Source organism: Pituophis catenifer, unplaced genomic scaffold, assembly GCF_029215685.1.
Source record: "Pituophis catenifer annectens isolate HBS135680 unplaced genomic scaffold, rPitCat1.0.hap2 SCAF_5, whole genome shotgun sequence".
Classification (NCBI taxonomy): Eukaryota; Metazoa; Chordata; class Lepidosauria; order Squamata; family Colubridae; genus Pituophis; species Pituophis catenifer.
In genome coordinates, this window is record NW_027256885.1 from 66,159,308 (window position 1) to 66,183,281 (window position 23,974).

The window sequence follows — 23,974 nt, forward strand, 5'->3', positions numbered from 1 at the left end:
ACCAAATCAAAAATGCGTGTTGACAGGCGTGTAGCGCGTTTGGGAATGGCTGCTGCTTTGGATTTGGCCTTCTTGCATACAGCACAATCCAAAAACACCTTACACCCCTTTAGATCCAAACCTTTTGCGAACTCCGGCATCTTCCTAAGAACACGGAAACTGGCATGCCCCAATCTTCTATGCCATTTGTGGATACACCTGGAATGCAAAGGTTTACCTGTTAGTGAATTCTCAGCATTAACATTTTTATGCGGAACCTCAGGCTTGCTCTGAGCAACCTGTTTACCAATTCTATTTTTGTTGGCTTTAGGAGCCTTAGGAATAGCAACAGGATCTCTTTCTGGAGCATCTCTCTCTGGGCCTGTGCTCTCCCCTTTTGGAGTTTGCATACTTGCCTGTGTTTGTTTTTTAGGCTTTGGCTTTAAGTAATAAACACCACCAATTAATATGGTTTCAGCAACAATATCTCCATCTTTAACTATGTAACTTGCTTTTTCAAGGTGGTGAACTTGGAACTTTAACATTCTAGACAAGTGACACTGACTAAGCAAATTACTGGTTGCTGTTGGTATGTAATAAACATCAGGAATGAATGCATCGAGCTCTTCAACATAAACAGTTCCTTTTCCTTTGACCTGACAAGGATGATTTGAGAAAGAATAAAGTTCACGTAGTTCTGGTTCAGGCTCGTGCATTTCTGTGAAAAGTTCCTTTCTATAGGTAACATGCAATGCTGCACCACTGTCCAAAGTCCACAGGAGTCGTCTGTCGTACTCTGGTTGAGGTTGTGGATCATTGGTTAAAGCCAGTGTGGCGAGTGGAGTTTGTGGATCACGCCGGGGACCACGACGACCTTGTCTTCCGCCTCTGCCTCTGCCTCTGGAATCTGTTCCTCTGGGCTGGTACGTGACGAGAGCTGGAACTCGTTGGGGACAATCCCGGATGGCATGTCCCACACGATTGCAGGTGTTGCATCTTGGCGTCCTTGGAGCGTAGGTCCTTCCTCGGAAGGGGCGCCTAGCTGGAGCTCTTGATGCGGGTGGTCCTCTCAAGTGTGGCGTGGCCAACATGAATGCCTCTTCTTCAATTAAAAGTCTACAGACATTGTCCACTGTGCGTTGAGCAATAGGGACTTGGTTAATTTTTGTAACAGCATCTTTCCATTCATAATTCAAAGAGTTAATAATGAAGCTGATCATTTGAATATCTTCAATGTTATGGCCTCTTTCTCTCAATTCTGTTCTCAGACCTTTCAGTTTGGTCAAATGTCCTCCAATTTGTTCACCAGGTTTCAATCTCGAACCGTGGAGTTCAGACATGAGTAAACATGAAGATTCAATTGAGATAGGCCTGTAGCAATTTTCCAATTCAGCCCAAATTTGTCGGGCTGTTGTATTTGGTGGAAAAGTGACCTGCAGTTCAGTATCCATGGACATCAATAATGTTGTGCGAGCCCTTATCTCTAAATCTCTTATTGCATAGTCCCATGGTTGTGCAGGAGGGTTAAAAACCATAAAATGCGTGCCTTCTCTAAGAAGCAATAGTGTAATCTCACTGACCCAGGCTTTGTAATTGTGTCCTGACATTTTTAGTTTTGACTCACCAGTTAGTGGAGAGACAGAAAATGCCTGGTGAGGAGCCTGCACTTGGTATGCTGGCTGTGCTGGCAGAAATGCCTGTGGTATTTGCTGTGCCTGTTGTGGACCTAAAAATGGTCTTGGTTGTGCCATTGGAGGCGGGCCAGGAGGTGGCCCTATTTGCACTTGTGGCTGGGGCACATATGCAGGCATTTGTAGCTGCTGTGGCTGATGCACTGGAATCTGCTGTGTTCCAGTTGCCATTTGTGCTTGATCTGCAATATTGGCATGACCTGCTGGAGATGCAGTCATTTGCCTTTGCTTTGTTCCATCTAAAAGGACACCAACACCACCAGGGGGTGTTTGAGTTTGGGCCTGTGGAAACACTTGTGGCATTTCAGCTTCCTGTAGTAAATTACTTTTGCCAGCAGATGGTGCTGCACCTTTGGGCAGCTTTGCAGACGTGGCATGTTTATATGTAACTTGATCAGGGAGACTTTCATGTGACGTGTGCAGTGCTCTTTGCCTTAATTGGCCTGACACAGGATCCACCAGGGGGAGTGTCTTTGGCTCTGGAGAAGAAGGCAATATGGCGCTTTTTGAAAAGTTTAAGTCACGGGATTCTTCCTTATCATGCTCAAGCATAAACAAATCTCTCTTAAATCGAGACAGTTCATTTTCATAATATTTTACATGCTCACGATAGGATTTGATGGCCATCTCACGCTGGGTGAGCTCAGGGCTTTGAGAAGAGTAATGAATTACTTCTCTCTCTGCGTGGGGGTGAAAAAGCTTTGCCGTTTGTGGAAACTTTCTTGGCCTGGCACCATGCACATCGTAATCTGTGGGCTCTGGTAGAATAGATTCATAGCATGCAATTTGAGAACAAAAAGCTACCGACCTCAGTCGCAGTTCATTATCTTCAAAAGCAGCTGTTCTGATATCTGTCCTTTGATGTGTTTCCGAAAGCATTTTCAGATCTTCTTCACCCATGGCACCTTCTTGTTCCAATTGCGTAGCCGTAGCAAGAGGCTGGAATCTTGAGGGCGTTACTATCTCCTGTTCTTCTTCCAAAGAGGATAAAGCTCTGTGCTTCATTTTTCCTTTTTTCTTCTGTTTCGGCATCTTAGCAATATAATTAGCGTACCTCAGTAGCTAAAAACTAATTGCCTATGCGCTCTTATCAGAAGTAACAAAAACAAGGAAAAAGCCATAAATCAAACCATCCTCTGCTACCAGTTGTCAGGGCATTTATTAATCCCATGTTTGGCTCTGGGACTAATTACCCTGGTTTAGAGGAGATGGGTCGTGGCTTAATCCAAGTTGTCAATAATCTGAAAAGAAACACGAGGAAGGTTTCTAATAAAACTCATTTATTTGTTATAAAGAAAATAAAACACCTCACTAACTAAGAAAAGTTAATTGTTACATTTTTGAAAGTAATTCTCCTGCCGGTCCAAGACGGACCTTGCTGGCAGGAGAACAAAGGAAGGAGAAGTGAGAAGCAAGTGAAGGAATGTGGGTGGATGCGGAAACACGTAGCTTACTGATAACAATTCTTGGCAAGCTACGGAGGGTCAGATAGTCCAGAAATAATGAGCTCAGCTGGTAAATAAAATAACGCAGTGACAAGGGGGAGCCCCTGCCACACTCCTTACCGAACCAATAAGGCTAGAGATGGGCTGGCACTGGGAGTTCATCCACTTTGTACTGGCGCAAAAGATGACCGAAGCAGTGATTCTGGGGCTAGCATGGCTGGATAAATGGGTCCCCACCATCTGGTGGGAAGGGGGTGACCAAAAGTTAAGACTGGGGATAGGCCCCCTTCCTCACCCGGAAGCTGCTGCGGGGGGAGCTGTCCAACGGCCGAATGACACTAAGAGACGAAAGAGCCAAAGCCACCTCCGAGCAGCTCCCAGGGACGCCCAAAACCCCTAGAGATTACCAGGACCTAGCAGGCGTGTTCAGTGAAGAGGAATGCAACCCCCCCCCACACACACACCACTGACTGCGCTATAGAATTAGTGCCCAGGGCAAAACTACCGAAGCCAAAAGTGTATTCCATGACCCCTAAAGAAATGAAGGAACTAAGGGAGTATATTGACACGAACCTAGCTAGAGGGTTCATACAGCCAGCAAAATCGAGGCTGTTGTTCATGCAACTAATCAGTGAACTGCTGCATGAGCACTTGTACAAAGGGGTCCTCGTTTATTTGGGTGACATTCTCATTTTCACTGAGACGGTAGTGAAAGTGATTAACCCTGTTACGGTACAGCTAAAACCCGCATACTAGGGAAAGTCCATCCAGATTTTCATAGCAGTTTGCTAAAGCCAGCGGTAGACTCTCAGCTGAGGCCAGTAGACTGGGCAGCCCCAAAACCGATCCTAGTGCAAGGAGAAACGCATTACGAAATAAAGAGAATTTTAGATTCCAGATTGTACAAGGGGAGGTTGTAATACTTAGTACAATGGAAGGGGTATCCGCTCTCCAAAACTACGTGGGTAAAGAGCTGGGATGTAAAAGCAGACAGGCTGGTCAAACAGTTCCATGAGAAATACCCTCAAAAACCAAAGGGACCTCCGGTGGGAGGAAGAGGTGGTTAATTTGAGCACCGATTAACCTCTATGTGTTTTCTTTTCTGTTTCAGGAGCTTCTCATCAGTTAAGGGGGTCCGACTGTCAACCCTGAAGTGTTTAACATTTCTTAAATACAAAGAAGGTAAAATTAAGGTGTCAAATTAAGCTTACAGTTCTGCAGGTCTATAATATCCATAAAGTGGTTAAATTGAACAGTTCCCAATGTGATTAGAGGCGAGTTTGGCTGACTTAGTATCTTACAAAAGGGCCTGCTGCTGCTGAGAGCAAAGATGTCATCTCCTTCGGTTCCTGACGTTCAAACCCATGGGAGACTGCTGTTTTACGGTCTCCTCATGAGGAGCTGCAACTCAGAGCACTTGTGGGTGATCACTGAAATTGCTGAGTCCACCCCAACTCCACCTACCAAGATACCTAGATTATTCCCGATTTCTTACCAGGCAAATTATAATTCAGTTTACATGCTCATCAAACCAACCTGCCTGTGACTTATGTTGTAAAATAGAAGCCCCTATGACAACCCCCTTAGCAAGATCACACATCAACTTCAACCACCTCTGATCTAAGCTTTTGTCACTTGGGCTGCAATTAAATGCCCCTCTCTGTCACCAGAAAACCACAAATTGGATTTATTTAATCAAGTTTTATTATAGTCAGAGACCAGCATTACAAATAAAAGCATTAAAAACAAAAGTAATAGTTAAAAATAAAAAGACAGAATAATATATTGTGATTGGTGGTGGATTAACAGTGGTCAGTTAAAGTTTGCCTAATTTTACATACAGCATAACACAATTTGGCCACCAATTTATTTACTTATCTAGCATATGTCATGAAATACATGGATACTAGTAGTACGGATATATAGAAGGAACACACAATAATATGGTATTGTTGTAGGAAAATCACGGGACAGACTAAGCTCTTCAATGCAGGAAAGGTTTATTTATGCATAAAGGTTCAAACAGCAGTTAACACAGCAAATTGTCTGAACCCCGAAGGGTGTACAGAGGTGTTGCTTTTATACTTTTAGACTACGTATACATTGTCTAGGTTGCATTAAGACATATTTGGTCTTAGAGGAAACGAAAGATGCCTAGTCCAGACATTCAGTAATAGATAACAGCAAAGAGGAAATCACATGAATATATTGGGGTATAATTATACATAGCACACGTTATACATGACATTTGGGGTGAAATGCAGAAGTCAGCAACAGGATGCATCTGTCTGGGTCAGTCTGCTCTTTTCAGATAAAAATACCCTCTGTCATCTCAGCAACTCCTTACTGGCATAAAGAAAATATTTAACCTTGACCAAAGTTTCAGGCCTATTTATTGAGGCTTTGGGTTTAGACCAAAGAATGTTCATGTACCTTAGATTTAACCTCTTCACTCCCCCCTTCGTGACTCATCTGACATATCCAGAAGAGTCACGTACTCAGGTTCCCCTCTAGGTTGGAGTTCTTGATAAGCCCACATGGCCATTACCTGAGCTGTTGCTCTTCTCTCCACCAATAAGGACAGACTGTTAGAAATAGTTTTGACAAAAATGGGTAAAATACATGGGAGTATAACACAACCTGCAGCTATTAGTCCAATTAACCCTACAATTGCTTGCAATCCAGGTAGTTTTGGCCACCACCCGGAAAACATATCTCTCAGGTTTAATCCTTTCCAAGTTTGTACAGGTACATGAGCTATCTTAACCATCTTATCTGTGATTTCTTTTATGACCTTACCACTTTCATCTATTTCAATACAACAATTGGTTAGATTAAATTTTCCACACACTCCACCCTCCTTAGCAAGCAAATAATCTAAAGCCAGTCTATTTTGCATAATATAAGTTCTTGACTTCACACTTTCCCTAGCTAATTGGGTTAGGCCTTTTACTGTCTCGTTGGTGATTATTTCAACCACAGCCTATAAACGAATCAACCTGTTCAGGATATATATAGGTGTTCGATAGCCATACAAACCATCCTCTGCCCAGGTTGCTGGTCCATAAACTTGTATAATTCGTTCTGCAGGCCATTCCTCCTCTCCCCACGTGGGTTGATTACCACCAACTTTTACCTTTCCTATGAGGGATGTATCCACATGCCTCTTTTGTCTATTCAGATTTCCCACTTCATCATACACAGGGACACCCAGAACTTGTCTAGTTTTCAAAGGTAGGAGAAAGAACCCCGGTCTGATTATTCCTAACACACATGCTCCGCACCAATTCTTAGGTAGATATCCGTATGCCATCTTTCCACAAATCCAATATAGTCCATCGGGCGCCAGCCATCCGAGGGTCTGATTATCCGGATCATTCAAAAATGCCAAGCCTTCAATGTTAAATAGGGCTTGCTCATCAACACACTCTGTTGCATTATTGCCCGACCACCATACTTTGCTTTCCCACTTTCCGATGCATATTAAATTTCCAACTTCTTTGCGTCCTTTTATAATCTTACGTTTAAAGCATACATTACCTACCAAATTAGTGGTAAGTGTCCAATCTCCATCCTTCCCCTTAGTGTATGACAAATTACCTTTCTGATCCATTTCTAATACCTTTGAATAATTTAACTCCTGAGCCTCCCATGGCCACTTTTCTCCCATATTGGTTCCCCCACAAACAAAACAGTTAGATACATTTAGGGTGTGTGCTATATCTTCAGCCAACTTAACAAAAGTATTAGTTACATATTTAGGGATCTCGGGGATGTTGAGTTTTTCCATTTCTAAATAAAATGACCAAAATAATCCTTTCGTATCCTGTAATTTTCTAGTGGTTTTTGTGACTTTCCAGCTGAGTGTGACATGAGGATCTGCCCCTTTACCATAAATACCTAGTCCATACCTCACATCCCAAGTCCTAGTAGGGGTGCAGGTGAGTTTAACAGGATTACATCTATTCCTTTGACAATTAGAGGATGCCACTCCCACTTCCAGTTTACATTTCTGATTTCCTACATGAGGGTCCCCGGACCACATGGTTACACAGGACCAATAGGGACAATAACTATAAGTGTTTTGATCATAACATTCACCCTGATTATAACACATATATTTCTTATTCAACATATAACTTCTTTCCCATTCTAAGCTCCCACAAGTGGCCTTCCAGCAATTCCGATTGATGGCCATGCAAGCATCAAAGGATAACTCAACCTGCTTGCCCAAAGACCGGAACTCTGTTTTGTTTAACAATTCTTCCCTTCCACACTCAGTAGTATATATTGACATTTCATATGTGGTAATTACCTTAGCCTCTATGGCAGCGGTTCTCAACCTGGGGGTCGCGACCCCTTTGGGGATCGAACGGCCATTTCCCAGGGGTCGCCAAAGCCCTCTCTCGCCCCCCCGCCTTCACTCACCCTCTGCCTCTGCTGGATCGCCCGGTCGCCGTTCGCTTACCCCGCCCACTCCCAATCTATTGCTGCCTCCGGAGTCCCAGCTGGTGGCTAGAGGGAAAAAAAACTTTAAATTCTTGCCGAGGGGCTTCAAAGAGCTAGCTGCAAAGAGGTAAATTCCTGGAGCAGATTTTTTTCCCCCTAGCTATACTGAAAAGAGAAAGCGAAAGCAGGGTCTTAGCTGCAACGTGACAAAATGAGGCAGAGAGGTTTCTTTTTCTTTTTCCTCACCAAAAAAGGTAGGTACAAAACTGCAAACAATGGGAAATTTAGGGCAAGAGGAGGTTCAAGATTTTAAAACACAAAAGAAAAAAAGCTCTATTTAACTAGGGAATTGTAATAATTGAGATACTATTAATTGTATATTGTGTTGAAAGCAGAAATGGTTAAGTTGTGGTTTGGAGGAATATATGGGGGAAATTATTTGGTTTATTATTATTGGTAAATATAATTAATTGATTTGTAAGAAATTGGATTGCATGGAAATAATTGGAATATTCATGTTCATATTGATAAATATACAAAAAAGATAGTTATATAACTAATTGATTTATATTAAAATGTTGAATTTGTATTAAACAACTGTATTACATAATTAACCAATGTGAGGATGGATATAAAAATAGATGACAATGCGAAGGGGTATAATATAGAATAGAAGGGAAAAATTGAATTTGATTAAGATTAGAGATGAGGATGAAGGGTAATATTGGTTTTTTTAAAAAATAGTTGAGGAATAAATATGGTAAAAAGGAAATATAGAAATTGTAAATTTAATTGAAATGACTAAATACTGTGTTGGAAGAAATATCCTTCTGGGTTCTGCTCCAAGTGGGGAAAAAGACACTGGAAACATGGAGACTGTTTGGAAAGATGTTTTAATAGTGGACAGGATCACATGGCTTGATGGGGCCCATTGTGTTAGTTTCTGTTGCTATTGTGTTGCAAATGTCCTTTGACAAAGGATTGACTTTCTGCCTCTGGCCCATTAACAAAGGGTGGGGGGCAGGAAGGTGGGAGCTGCTTTGTCTGTAAAATATGCTTCTCCATTTCTCATCCAGGGAAATATAATATTCTGCCTTTTTAATATTTCCCAAAATATTTCATTCTTCTAGGAAAGGGGTGGCTGCTAACCTCCTACAACTGTTTAAATTTGTGGACCGGCCAAATACTCTGTTCAAAGAAAATATGTTGTATGTTTCTAATTATTGCTATTTATTCCTATTTGTTCTCTTTTATTCTTTAAAGTTTAACAATTCATTCTTTATCTTAATATCTTTATATTTGTTTGGGGTTGGCTTTCTTCCCTTTCATCTTTTTTATTGTACAGCAATCTTTCTCCTCAAACCTACCACCTCTGTCTTTTCTTTCTTAGTTACTTTCTCTTCCCCCCCTCTTCTTCTTCTCCCTACTTCCTCTTTCTCCTTCTCCTCCTCTCTTCCTCCCTCTCTTACCTTCACTCCTATTCTAATTTCCCTTCCCTTCCTTCATCCCTCTCTATTGCTGTATCCTTTTATGCATATGGACTACTCAGAGGGCTGAAAAAGTTATTTTTGACTGGTCCTCGCACTTTTGACCAGTCCTCGAATTTACAACTGTCCTCACATTTTACGTTTTTTGCCCTATCTTATACCATGTTGAAGAGAAGCAGTTGTGAAATGAGTGACATGGTTGTTAAGAATGCTGCACAGGCATAAATGTGAGGATGGTCAAAAGTGCGAGGACCTGTCAGAAATGACTTTTTTTCAGCCCTCTGAGTAGTCCCTATACACATAGTCATGGCCACCCGGTCACATGACCAGCTAGCCACGCCCACCCGGTCACATGACCTCCAAGCCACGCCCACAGAACCGGTAGTAAAAGAAATTTAGAACCCACCCCTGGTTGGGGGTCACCACAACATGAGGAACTGTATTAAAGGGTCGCGGCATTAGGAAGGTTGAGAACCACTGCTCTATGGGATTATAACATTGCACCTTACCATTTAATACACACATATGGTACACCGTTGTGTTTACCTGACAGGTGGGTGGAGTGTATGGTGTACATTCGTCAGGCTTGTAAGTATGATATACCAGGGTGTTGGAAATTAAGGTACCCTGGATTGTAGTTTTAATACAAGGGCTACATTGCTCCTTATCTATGGTCTTTGTTGTACCCCGTGGTTTTACTACCGGTGATGCTATTACTGGAACCATCGCAGTTGTACTAAGTGAGGCTGATCGTGTGTGCAGTGCAGGTGTTAGGGTGGTGGTTGCCCTCTTACCTCGGTTTTTGAGCACTTCCTCTAATGACATACCTCTCCGTCTCGGGTCATAACAAAGTACCCCTTCCGTCCCGTTACATCGGTAAACAACCATTGGGCGATCGGAGCCAAAAACACATGTGGTTAGATCAAACCATTCACAGGAGTTTGGTATCCCTGATCTCAGTCGGATAGCTGTGCCATCCTCACTGAGACACGGCACACATGGTCCTCTTCCCACACGGTCCTCGAGCCCCCTGGCTTTTCTCATTTTCCCTTTTCCCTGTCTTGTTCTTGTTGCTCCAAATTCAAAGGGTTCTAGTTTCAATATACAGGTCCCCTGCCACCCCGGTTTTAATTGAGTAGGGGATAGGACACGTTCCCATCCCCAATATCTAGGGGGTCCACAGTCTAGGGTTAAGGAGGAACTCCCCCCTTTGAAAGGGGCTGTAGCACAAATTCCTTTTCTTAAGACATAACCCACATACTGACATACTTTCGGATTTGAGTAACCTCGGGCTTGGCAAGTAATCATTGCTATCTTATCAAATATCCTAGGAGTTGTACAGGGATGTGGTAGAACACCATTCCAGCAATCTGGGGTGAAGGCAATAGGTGGTGTTCCATCGCAAGTCCCGCTGCCAATATCATATGATTTAATTATGCGTGGTTGTTCTTCCGGATTACTCCACAAACCCAAGTTACTAACGCATACCGAATTGCTCTTATTAATGCCCACAGCTTGGCTACTTGTGCACTATGTCCTTTTCCTAGAGGGCCACTTTCTACCACTCTTTCATCATCCACTATTGCATATCCAGACACTCTATTTCCTTCTACCATGTAGCTAGATCCATCTGTATACCAGTTAAGTTGGGCATCTGGCAAAGGGATATCAGTTAAATCAGCTCGACTAGCATACACTTTCTCAAGTACTTGCAAGCAATCATGCACCGGTTCTGACTCTGTTGGTAACAGAGTAGCCGGATTCAATCTATTTGAAACGACTAATCGCACCTGAGGGTTCTCAATCATTATAGCTTGATACTTTGCTAAACGTTGTCCACTTATCCACAGATGTCCTTTTGTATCTAACACCGATTGCACTGCATGAGGAGTATGCACATTTACGGGACAAGAAAAAGTAAGCTTATTGCAATCTTGTATTAGTTCCGCAATAGCAGCTAACACTTTGAGACAATGTGGCCAGCCTTTTGCAACTCCATCCAGCTGTTTAGAAAGATAAGCCACCGGTTGCTGCCAGCTCCCGAGCGGCTGGGTCAACACCCCCAAAGCAACATTTTTGTTAGTATCTACATATAAATTGAAAGGCTTCTGTAAGTTTGGCAAAGCTAATGCAGGGGCTTGTGTCAGAGCTTCCTTGATGTCTCGGAATGCTTTCCTTTGTTCTCCTCCCCATTCTAATGGCTCAATATTCGCCCCCCTTGTTGCAACATACAAAGGGGCTGCCATCAAAGCAAAATTTGGAATCCAAATCCGACAAAAGCTTGCTAGTCCCAGAAAGCTACGCAACTGTCTCTTTGTCTGGGGCTCTGCTAGAGCCAAAATTGCCTGTTTTCTTTCTGGCCCCAGCGCTCTTTGTCCGTGTTCAATATCGTACCCCAAATACCTCACACGCTGTTGCACCAGCTGGGCCTTTTTCCGGGAAACTCTATATCCACATTCCAACAACAGATCTAGCAATGTCTTGGTGTTTTCCCAACAAGCATCTTCATCCTGACCTGTCACAAGCACATCATCTACATATTGCAAGATAGTATCTCCCTGTTGGCACGGCACATAGTATTGCAAATCTTTGGCTAAGGCTGTTCCAAACAAGGTAGGAGAGTTTTTAAATCCTTGAGGAAGCCTAGTCCACGTGTATTGAGATTTAGTTCCATTTCTTGGGTGTTCCCACTCAAATGCAAACAGAGGCTGACTAATTGGATGAATAGGTATCGTAAAGAAAGCATCTTTCAAATCTATAATGGAAAACCAAGCAGCTCGGGGTGGAATTAAGCTAAGTAGGGTATAGGGGTTCGACACAGCGGGGTGCAGGGTCACTGTCAGGCGGTTTACGGGGCGCAAATCTTGAACCGGCCTGTAGGAGCCGTCTGCCTTTTTAATTGGAATTATTGGGGTGTTCCAGGGGGATTGAATAGGTACCAAAACTCCTGCCTCAAGATACCTCTGAATGCTGTCATACACGGCGTAAATTGCTTCCCTAGACACAGGTCGTTGACTTATACGTATAGGGACAGCACCCGATTTCAGTTCCACCACTACCGGAAGGTGATGAGCTGCGAATCCCGGAGGATTATCTTCAGCCCACAATCCTGGTACATCAAACTCCTGCCATACATCATCTCTAATCTCTTCCTTAATTTGCCTAACTACCATCAATCTCCACATCTCCTCCGGAGAATGTCTGACTGTCACTCTCTGTCGACCTGCATCAAAAGAAATGGTTGCTCCTAATTTACTAAGCAGATCCCTACCCAGTAATGGGAGCGGGCACTCAGGAATATAGAGGAACTCATGCTCTATTTTAGTTCCCTTAAAATCACACGATACAGGTTTCAAAACTGGATGCCCCAAAACAGTTCCTGATACTCCCTGAACCTGAACCGTATAGGGTCCAGGTGCTGCTATTGGTCTATTTACAACTGATCTTCCTGCTCCTGTATCTATCAGAAAGGTTGTTTGTTGACCCCCAACATCCACGGTAACCAATGGCTCGGATGGGGCCTCCTCCAAGCCTGGTCCCCGTCAGTCCATCCAATCTGTTTCGGCCAGCCCCACAGTTTCTGGTATTTCTCGGAGCCTGTTAGGATTTCCAAAACTTCTATTCATTCCTCTATTACCTCTTCGTCCACGAAGTCCACCTCTTCCCGCAAACTGACCATCTCCTTGACTTCCTCGATTTCCTTCAGCTGGCTGTACCCTTCCACCTCCTCTCCAGAAGGTCCTGGGTTCACCCCTTCCTCTCATCATACGCCTCGGACATTCTCTCTGCCAGTGTCCCTCACCTTTACAATAGGCGCACTGGTTCGGTCCCAGGGACGCTCCTCCTTGCAAAGCCACCGCTAGCAACTCAGCCTTCTTCTGCATTTTAACTCTAGCCTGCTCCTCCTTCTCCCTTTTTTCCACTTTTTCTCTATTAACATACACTTTCCTTGCTATTTCCAACAATTCACTTGTGTTTTTCCCTAAAGCTCCTTCCTGTTTCTGTAATTTTCTTCTAATATCATCGCAGCTTTGAGTTATAAACCTCTCATTCAATATCCTTACATTTTCTGGCAACCTGGGGTCCACCTGTGTATACAGCTCATAAGCCTCGACCAACCTCTGCAAGAAACTCTCAGGACTCTCATCTGCCCCCTGTGTTATTAATGAGGGCTTAGACATATTCACCGGAGGTTTCCCTGCCGTCCTCAAGGCCCTTACCACCGCTGTTCTGTATTCTGTCAGATGAGTCAAATCATCAGGCACCCGGGGATTCCATCCTGGGTCCACCTCCGGCATTCGCAGTGGTAACTCTCTAGCAAAGTCAGCATCCCTTGGGAACGCTACTCTCACATTCTTCCTCATAGCTGCTTTCCGCTTTTCTCTCTCTTCAGGGGTTAGTAAAACATTCAGCAACTGCTGTACATCATTCCAAGTAGGGTTATGGGTGTGCATAATGGTTTGGAAGAGGTCCGCCATCTCAGTAGGTTTAGCAGAGAGGGGTCCGTAATGTTGTTTCCAATTCAACAAATCAGTAGTGGAAAATGGAACATATTGAAACATAGGCTGTATTGCCACCTCACCTTGGGCGTTCACAACTTGCTGATCCATCTGTCTTAAGGGGGCCACCAATTCCACCTCAGCAGCTCTTGCCCTTGCCTCTGCCTCCGCTAAAGCAGCAGCCTTTGCTGCGCGGGTCTGTACTCCTTCTACGACACCCCCAGCAGCTCCTTGAGCCTCTTCTCCTTCCGTCTCACTCTGATCACTTTCATCCACCGATGGGCTTGTTTTCACCTTTGGGCTTCTCCCCATATCATCTCTTCCTACTCCATCATCCTGCACGCCGCCTCCTGCAGCACCCCCGATAGCACCCCCTACAACAGCCCCCCCGGCGGGCGGCTGATATGGCGGTAACGGCGGCGCAGTAGGGAAACTTTCTTCCTTATCAACTAAGACCTTTCGTGCCCGACACGGTGTTTTCACGTATCTATCTCTCCCTTCCTTCACAGCACTTTTCCTGCAACATTTCATCTTTGGTCTAGCAACACAGAGTCGCACCATTTCTGCCTGGCATTGCAACAAATCCTCTGCCTTTTCTGTCAGCACATTTACCCACTGGTCAATGTATGGAAACTGATCTGGGTACTTCTCTTGGTCCCCTGCTATAACTCCCCACAGGTCATCTGCTACCTCTTCCTTAAACGAACCCTCTGGGGGCCACCCGGTTCCCATATTGGGCCACACAGTGGTGCACAGATATTTCAAACGTTCTTTTTTCATTTTGGGATATGAGGGGTTCTTAAAATAGCTGTCGAAACCTTTCAACATGCATGCCAACGGTGTGTTGGGCACGCTCTGGGTATTCCCCCCCATTCTAACACACTGTCACCGACTCGCAGCCCCGGAACTCACGGCCACTGACGAGAAATGCGATGACTTAACCACCCCACACAATTACCTCACAGGGACTTCTTTAGGACAACCGTCCCGAGTCCAGGGGAGGGATCAGGTCCCCTCTTCTGTCTTCAAATGAGACAGGTAACAATCTCTTACATATACTCGCCTGAGGTGTCTTTACTTCACACGTCCTGGCCAGGAACCATTCACACCTTCTTTCCTACACCGCAGGGTTCTTGGACACGCTCACAGCACCGTCAGCCTCACAGGGAAGTCGCTGCCGCCTCCCGGAAGTCTGGAACTCCCGCGGGCCCTGGAGGATGTTCAGGAGCGGCTGCCCCGAGGGCCTGAAGGGTTGAACGGCCCTCAGCAAAATATTGCCTCAGTCTAGTGTCCCGGCGGAGTCGCCATTTGTTGTAGGAAAATCACGGGACAGACTAAGCTCTTCAATGCAGGAAAGGTTTATTTATGCATAAAGGTTCAAACAGCAGTTAACACAGCAAATTGTCTGAACCCCGAAGGGTGTACAGAGGTGTTGCTTTTATACTTTTAGACTACGTATACATTGTCTAGGTTGCATTAAGACATATTTGGTCTTAGAGGAAACGAAAGATGCCTAGTCCAGACATTTAGTAATAGATAACAGCAAAGAGGAAATCACATGAATATATTGGGGTATAATTATACATAGCACACGTTATACATGACATTTGGGGTGAAATGCAGAAGTCAGCAACAGGATGCATCTGTCTGGGTCAGTCTGCTCTTTTCAGATAAAAATACCCTCTGTCATCTCAGCAACTCCTTACTGGCATAAAGAAAATATTTAACCTTGACCAAAGTTTCAGGCCTATTTATTGAGGCTTTGGGTTTAGACCAAAGAATGTTCATGTACCTTAGATTTAACCTCTTCAGTATAACTGTTGTGACCTAGGTCCAAGTAGGTATTATCAGATGCAATCAGTTCTAAACAAACAGATTTTATTAGAACAGCTGAGAATTAACTCATTCTCTCTTTTTTTTTTAAATTTTATTAACATAAACAAACGTAAAACACAAATACATGTAAACACTTATACATTAACAAAAAGTCCATCGACTAACTTCTAGAAAACCTTCGCATCGGTGATTAATGTCCATTTAACCAATTTTCCTTAATTATACTATTTACAAATTTACTTGCTTATACCTTAATGCATTCATAGAAGTTCAGCAGTATCTTTCTACAATCATATTAACCATTTATTTATACAATCCTACGGCTCATCTCATGTATCTATTTCTGCGATTCTTGAGTTATGTTCTCCTAGTGTCCTATGTTGTTGGCCCTATCCTTCCTTCTAACCATGTGTACCATTTTTGCCAAACTAAATAAAAGTCAGTGTTCTCTTTATCTTGGAGCTCTTTTGTGAGCCTATCCATCTCTGCACATTCATTTATTTTTGTTATTATTTTTTCTTCTGTTGGTATTATCTCGGATTTCCAATTCTGAGCATACACTATGCGTGCCGCTGTCAATATGTGGATGGTAAGATATTTTATCTCCTTGTGCACTGTGGTGTAGTCATTCCAAATAGAAAGAATTCTGGTTTCATTTCTACTCTTTGCCTCGTTGTTTCTTCAATTATTCTCTTAAACTCTTGCCAGTAGTGTTGTGCCTTCCTGCAAGACCACCAGAGATGGTAATATGTCCCCTTTTGTGTCTTGCACTTCCAACACATTGGTGATGTGTTTGGAAACATTTTAGCCAAACGTGCCGGAGGAAGGTGCCATCTATAAAATATCTTGTATAAATTTTCTTTATATGGAATCGACAGTGTCATCTTATAATTTTCTGCCCATAGCTTATCCCATCTATCCAACTCTATATTGTGACCTATATTTCTTGCCCAGCTTACCATGTTTTCTTTCACTGTTTCCTCCTCTAATTTATACCTTATTAAATATCCATAAATTTTAGATATTATTTTCTCATCTGTGCCTTTTAAAATTTTATCCAGTTCACTTGGTTGGCTTTGAAAATCATAATGTCTCCGGTCTGCTGTATATTTTGACTCAATTTGAAGGTATGGCCACCAATCAATCATAATGCCTCGTCTTTCCAGTTCTTGTCTCGTAAGTAGGTCTCCCTCACTACTCAACAATTCTTGATATTTCCGCATCTTTCCTATTTCTATAGTATTTGGATAAATTAGCGTCTCCATAGGCGACAACCATCGCGGGATTTTACTATAGTGTTGCCTTCTGATACCTTGCCACGTTTTATATAGTGCACCTCTTATTACATGTCTCTGGAAGTACGGATGTTGCTTGTCTGTGCCTTCCCACAGAAAGGCATGCCAACCTCGACTCAAATCAAATCCCTCTAAGTATAGCGTTCTCCTATTTGATAGATCTATCCATTCTCTGATCCAATTCAACGCCGCCGCCTTGTAGTATAGCTCCCAGTCTGGTAGACCTAGGCCTCCCTTCTCCTTTGTGTCCTGTAAGCATCTTATTTTAATTCTAGCTTTCTTTCCTTGCCAGATGTATTTCATTATTGTCTTGTTGAGATCCTTAAAGAAATCTTTTCCTGGACCAATTGGTATCACTTGGAAAAGATATAGGAGTCTTGGTAATATGTTCATCTTTACAGACGCTATTCTGCCAAGAAATGATAGTTGTACTTTATTCCATCTTTCCAAGTCTTTTCTAATTTGCTTCATCAATTTAGTGTAATTGTCCTCTCTAATAGTTGTTGCTTTTGTAGTAAGCCAGATTCCCAAATATTTTACTTTCTTCGCAATTTGCATTCCTAATTCTTCTTCTAATTTTTCCTCTTGTGTCGTTGTCATATTTTTGGTCAAGACTTTGGTTTTTTGTTTATTGATCTTAAGCCCCGCCACTTTGCCATACTCCTCTATCTTCTCTAGTAATTTGACTCCCGTTACTTCCGGCTGTTCCACTATGAAGATCACATCATCCGCGAAAGCCTGTAATTTATACTCCTCATTCCTTATCTTCAGTCCTTTTATTTCTTCTTCCTTTCTTACTTCCTTTAGAAGAACTTCCAATGAGATTATAAACAGTAGAGGCGATATCGGGCATCCTTGTCTTAACCCCCTTTTGGATGTTTATTTTTTCAGTCATATCTCCATTAATTATAATTCCCGCTCTCTGGGAAGAATATATTTTCTTAATCATTTTCAGGAATTTGTCGCCGAAATTCATAATCTGCAGTTGTGCTATAAGGAATTTCCAATTCAAATTGTCGAACGCCTTTTGCGTGTCGAGAAAGATTAGCGCTACCTGATTATTGATGTTTTGCTCGTAGTATTCCAGAACGTTTATTATTGTCCTCATGTTGTTTTTTATTTGTCTCCTTGGGACAAAACCATTTTGGTCGGGGTGTATATAATTATGTATAATTGTTTTCAGCCTCTGTGCTATAATTGTCGTGAATAGTTTATAATCTACATTTAACAGCGAGATGGGTCTATAATTTTGGACTTTAGTCGGATCCGTATCTTCTTTGGGGATGAGTGAGATGATTGTTTCGGCCCAAGATTTAGGTGTTTCTGCTTCCAGCAGTGCCTCATTGAGAACTTGTAGTAGTAATTCGTCTATTGCAGACTGGCAGTTTTTATAAAATTCCATTGGAATTCTGTCCGGACCTGGGACTTTGTTGTTCTTCTGTTTCTTTCGGGCTTCCATCAACTCCATCATTGTTATTGGTTTATTCAGTATTTCTCTGTGGGATTCCTCTAATTTCTGGATGTTTGCTTTTTGTAGGTATTCCATAATATCTTGGTCTTGAGTCTCTTCTTGCGTGTAGAGGTTTTGATAAAATTCCCTTACTATACGTTTTTTATCTAAATTCATACTATATAGTTGTCCTGTTTCATCCTGCAATTGGTATATTATTCTTTTTTCCCTCTCTTTCTTCAGTCTGTATGCCAGCCAGCGACCTGTTTTGTTTGCATATTCAAAGTATTTCTGCTTGGCCATTTTCATTTTCTGTGCGATTTCTGCTTGTGTAATTAAGTTCAACTCATGTTTAGTACGATTCAATTTTTCCCTTGTTGTTTTGTCGTCAGGCTGTTTCTGTAATTGTGACTCATATATGTTGAGTTCTTCCATTAATTTTTTCCTCTTTTGTTGTTTATCTTTATTTTTTTTTGCTGTGTATGCTATTGTGAGGCCTCTTATATAGGCCTTAGTGGTGTCCCACAGATTCTGTACTGAAGTCTGCTCCTTTGTGTTTATTTGATAAAATATTCTAAACTCGTTCTCCATCATCTGCACATAATCTCTCTTTTATTATTCCGGTGTCCATCATCCACCTCTTCTGCTTTCGCTGTCCTCTCCATGTTATTTTTATAGGATTATGGTCGGCCCATGTGTTCGGTATAATTTCGATGTCTTGTAGATCCTTCCTGAGGTCTGGCGTCATCCAGGCCATGTCAATCCGAGACCATAACTGGTGTGGATTTGAGTAGAAGGTATATTGTTTGGTTTGTTTGTTGGCCTCTTTCCATCCATCATGTAATTGCAATTTTTTTTTTTTAATTTGATTTATATGCCGCCCTTCTCCGAAGACTCAGGGCGGTTTACAATGTGCTCAGCAATAGCCTTCATCCTTTTGTATATTTATACAAAGTCAGCTTATTGCCCCCACAACTGGGTCCTCAATTTACCTACCTTAGAAAGGATGGAAGGCTGAGTCAACCTTGAGCCTTGGCGAGATTCGAACCCTGCAGTAATTGCAGGCAGGTGGTCTTAATAATCAGCTTAATAACAGGGTGCCTTGAACCCCTGTACTACCAAGGCTCTTATTCTTCAGTCATATCCTTGAATGTATCCGGTAAAATTCTCTTTCGAGTCTTACTTTGTTTATTACTTCGATAGTCGTCTTGTATATTCACAATTGCATTGAAGTCTCCGACAACACAGATATTTTCATACTCCAAATCTTTAATTGTATCATGTAGTTTCTTGTAAAATTCCCTCTGGTTTCCATTAGGTGCATAGTTAGAAGCTAGCAATATTTTCTTTGTTTCTGTTTGTATTTCAGTTATTAAAATACGTCCTTCCGAATCTGTATATATCTGTTTAGCTTTTAAATGGTTTTTGACATAAGTTGCCACTCCTCTCTTCTTATTATCTCCTAGGGATGTGAATAATTTTCCTAATTTTTGATTCTCCAACAATATTTGTTGCTGTCTTTTAATGTGTACTTCTTGTAAAGTTATCACATCTAAGTCCAATTTTTGCAATTTCGTAAATATATATTTCCTTTTCCTTGGGGAATTGAGTCCGTTTATATTAATTGATATAATTTTTATTTCTCCTTCCATTTCTATCAAGTTTATCTATTTGTGATTTTCAACTTGGTTGTGTTTCTGGTAACTTTGAGTCTTTTCCCTCGCTCCCTCTCTCACCATTCTTTCTCTCTCCAATCTTTTTGCCTCTTCCTGGTCTTTTTCTTCCTTCTCCATCCGCCGTGTCCCGGATTCCGTTTCTCTCCTTGTCTCCTGTTCCTCTTCCATTGTAAAGTGCTGGTCAAAGAATTCTTGAGCCTTTTCCAAATTATCAATCTTGTACTTTCTTTCATCCCAGGAGATGAGTAGGCCTTCTGGTAATAGCCAGCGGAATTTTATTTTAAATTTATTTAGCTGGGTGGTCAGGAAATTATAATTTCTTCTTTGATCTCTTGTTCTTCTTGGTATTTGTTTGAGAGTTATGATTTCTCTTCCCTTGTGCATGATTGTCTCTTCCCTCATCTTCCTGTAGATCTCTTCCTTAATAGATTTTTTCGTAAATCTTATGTGGATTTCTTTGGGTAATTTGTTTCTTCTTGCGTAGTTTGTGTACACCCTATATATGTCATCCATTCCATTTCGCAGTTCATCCTTATCCACCTGGGTTGCCTTTGCCAGTATCTCAATCATTATTTCACTTAAATCCTCATCCTTCTGCTCTTCTACATTTTGAAACCGTAAGTAGAATGATGCCTTTTCCATTTCCAGATAGGTTAACGCGTCCTCAGTTTCCTTATTAAATGCCCCTTGATCTTGTTCCATTCTTTCCATTCTATTGGTCGCATATTCTACTCTTTCTTCCACCTTTTGGATCCTCTGCTTGTTTTCCGTTATGTTTTGTTGAATTTGTTCTATCTTCTCATCCATATTTTTGATGTTATCTTTAATTTCACTCACATCTGACCTCAATTCTTCGTGATTTTTCTTGGTCTCGTCATGATTATGTGCCATGGTTTCCTGCATTCTATTCATGCCTTCCTGGATCATTGCTAATGCGGAGTGGATGTTCTGTAGGGCAGGGCTCATCTTCTCCTTTTCTGTGGTTTCAATTACTTTCTGTTGAGCTGGTGAGGTCATAAGTATCATTTGGCTCGATGGTGTTTTCTTACTTATTTTAGCTGTTGTCGTTATACTTGTGGTCGCCATTATTATCTCTTTTTTTATTCTTTCCCAGATTTTCATATACTGGTCAATATTTCTAGTTCTGTTTTAAAATTTCACCCAAATTTATTTTTCGCTTTTTTCCAGGCTCCTTTATACTTATGAATCAATCAGCATGGGAAGCTAAGTGGGAGGGTTGAGGGAAAAATGTAGCGTTCTAGCAATCCATCAGCTAATTCTCCCTGGTATTAAGTATTTGAGTAACTGTTATATTAGTAAGTAGGGAATAAGTGCTATATGATTTCTCTCAGAAGGTAAAGGGCTGTGGTTAATATAAATATATCTAATATACTATGGACTAAATCTTTAACACTAACTATATATAGATCAAGTTAATATATCACTTAATCTATTAACATACACTTCTTATAAATAAGGTCATACTATGCAATCATATGTCAAACGTAGATTCCTTAAGCAATTGTCTAAATATATATCTTACTTATCTAATTTATCCAATTTATTTTAATTTATATAACATACGTATATGGATATACTTTTGTAATTATAATATAGCTATGATAGGTATAATATAATCCGGATCTTGGATTCTAATTGTATTAAGACAAATTAACAAATCATTGAGATTCTAACTATATAAAGACAAATTAGTAGAAATTATATTTAGCTATAATAGAGTCTATATCTTTGATTCTAAATATATAAATATATAAAAACAAGTTAATAAGGCAATAAATCACTTAATGAGTACAAGATAAGTATAAGGTAATGTTATGCAGTCATATAAGTATAGATTTCCAAAGCAGTAAGTATATATACACCAAATATTACTTCTTAGTCACTGTTGGTAATTAGTAGTTGGTCTTGGTAGTATCTCGTATTCTGGCAATCCTTATATCAAATATCCAGTTATAGTTCAAGTCCACTTCCTTTCAACTGTCAATAGTTTCAATATAATATATCCATGTATTATCCACTTATTCCGTAATCCTCGGTTCAAGTCCTCATCGGGATAAGCCGTGGCAGAAACAAAAATTATAAATCCAGTATATTTCACGTCCGATCGTACTTTTTTATTTTTTTTTTCCTCCCTTTACTTTTTGTCCAATACACACCGATCGTGCGCCAAAAGTATCAAGCGTCTGCTTCCCCAAATAGCTCAATCCAATAGTCCTGTTGCTTTATTATCCAATTAACTCAATCGGTTAACTCGATCCTGTTAAGGAAGCCTCTATCTGAATTGTCCAGTAAGTATCGGCAACAATGTTATAAGTTCTAAGTTGACTGCGTTCTCCCTGCTGTTACTCAATATGGCTTCTCCGTCCTTTCTTCTATGGATATCCGGGGCTCTAAAAATCCTCCCGTTAAGTCTTTTAAATTTTCTGAGACCTTCGCTCTCGCAGCTTCTTGTTATAAAGCTCTGGTTATCAATCACACACTTCGTTCAGCCGTATTCCCTCTGGATTCTTTCGGATTTCACTGACTACCAGATTACGCGCTGTCACTTTCAATATGGATTCCTCCCCTTCACTCCACTCATCGGTCGCCGCTTCTCTCTCTCCTCTTTTACTCAAGGGTTCCTTCCACCCGCTTTCTCCCAACCGTTAGAAAATGCAGATATACCTTTTCAATCTTTAATCCTCACTTCTGTTTTCACCGATGCTTTTCTTTTTCAATCTTCACTTCCCTCTTAACAGCTGTCAGCGTTTCTGTCCAGCCGGGTGGCTGGTTCTTCCTCGTTCCGAGTTAGAGGAGTTATCCTGAACCTTTGGGGGGATTGCCGTCCTCCCCGAGGTCCTCAGAAATTTCCCCTTTTCCTACCGACCTCTACGGGGTCGGTAGCGCCGAAATCAGCGCCCGCAGCAAGGATATTAGGGGCTTTGGAAACGGAGCGCTGTTCCTTTCGTCCCTAACACGTTGACGTCACCACCGGAAGTCCGAGAACTAACTCATTCTCAGTGTAGTCCAAACTAATTCAAAACAAATTCTTCATAGCACAATTCTTCAGCCTTGTCAGTAACCTTGGTCTACTTTGGCAACCTGCCAAAGGCTTTTCTTGGCAAAAGTTCAGAAGCAGAAGACGCCGACAAGAAATAAACGCAGCAAGACAAGAAACAAATCTATCAACGTTGTTTTCCGACAAAGAGCCCAAGAGCCGTTGCTGGCCTTTTAAGCCTTATGGGAGGGGCCAATCATCTCTTGGCCTTACTCCCGAGTTGTCCTTTTTGCTTTAGCTGCTCTTGCCTTCTGGCAGCTCTTCTCATGCGTGCACTAGGAACAGGCTCCTCCTGTTCCTCTGCCTCTCTGCTGTCAGCCTCTGGAGGCTCCGGAGTCCGCACATCACTCCCAGATGGCCCTGGCCCCATCTCTGCCTCCGGCGCAGAGCCCTCATCCGGGCCTTCCCCAGCCTCCAGGACTGGCCCATGTTCTTCCTCAGTTTCCTCACTGTCTGACTCCGCTGCCAGCTCCGCAGGCTGCTGGCGGACCACAACACTATCCCTCACTGCAGGGCCCTTCCCCCAGATCTGACGATCCGGATGCGGCCGTGATGGGAATTGGTCATGGAATGCTTTCACCAAGATAGGTCCATGCATGGAGGTCGCATCCTCCCAGGTGAAGTCCTCCGGTCCATATCCCTTCCACTCAATGAGATACTAGAACCGTTCTTTTAGCCACCGGGATTCCCGAATGCTGGCGACCTCGTACTCGGGTGGTTCATCTCCGTCACGTGGCACTGGCTGGGGACGGTCAGATTGGCGGAGCGGACAGGCTGGCCGTTCCGGGACAAGGAGGGATCTATGGAAGACTGGGTGGACACGCATCGAGCGTGGCAAAATCAGGTGGTAGGCGACCGGGTTAATAACTGCCTCAACAGGGAACGGACCAAGGTACCGGTGGTCTAGCTTCCTGACTGGCCGATCTGACGGAAGGTCCCTGGTGGACAACCATACCCGATCCCCCACAGCCAATGGCGGTGTCGCCCGCCGAGATCGGTCCGCGACTCATATAGTCCTCTTTGGCTTTCTCTAGATACCGTTGCACCAACTGATGGACGGCCTGCAACTTGGACAGATAGTCATTAGCTGCCGGTACCGGGGAGTCGAG

The 23,974-nt window shown here is 42.4% G+C and overlaps 1 protein-coding gene across 1 annotated transcript in view; it reads left to right on the forward strand.

Annotated features, from left to right (window-relative positions):
* Nucleotides 1-4,262: 4,262 nt before the first annotated feature.
* Nucleotides 4,263-23,974, forward strand: part of LOC139317371 (glycylpeptide N-tetradecanoyltransferase 2) — a 234,897-nt gene continuing 215,185 nt past the window's right edge. Inside the window, exon 1 of the mRNA XM_070944400.1 lies at nucleotides 4,263-4,297. The gene's annotated coding sequence lies outside the window, so the exon portion shown is untranslated. The remainder of the gene's footprint in view (nucleotides 4,298-23,974) is intronic.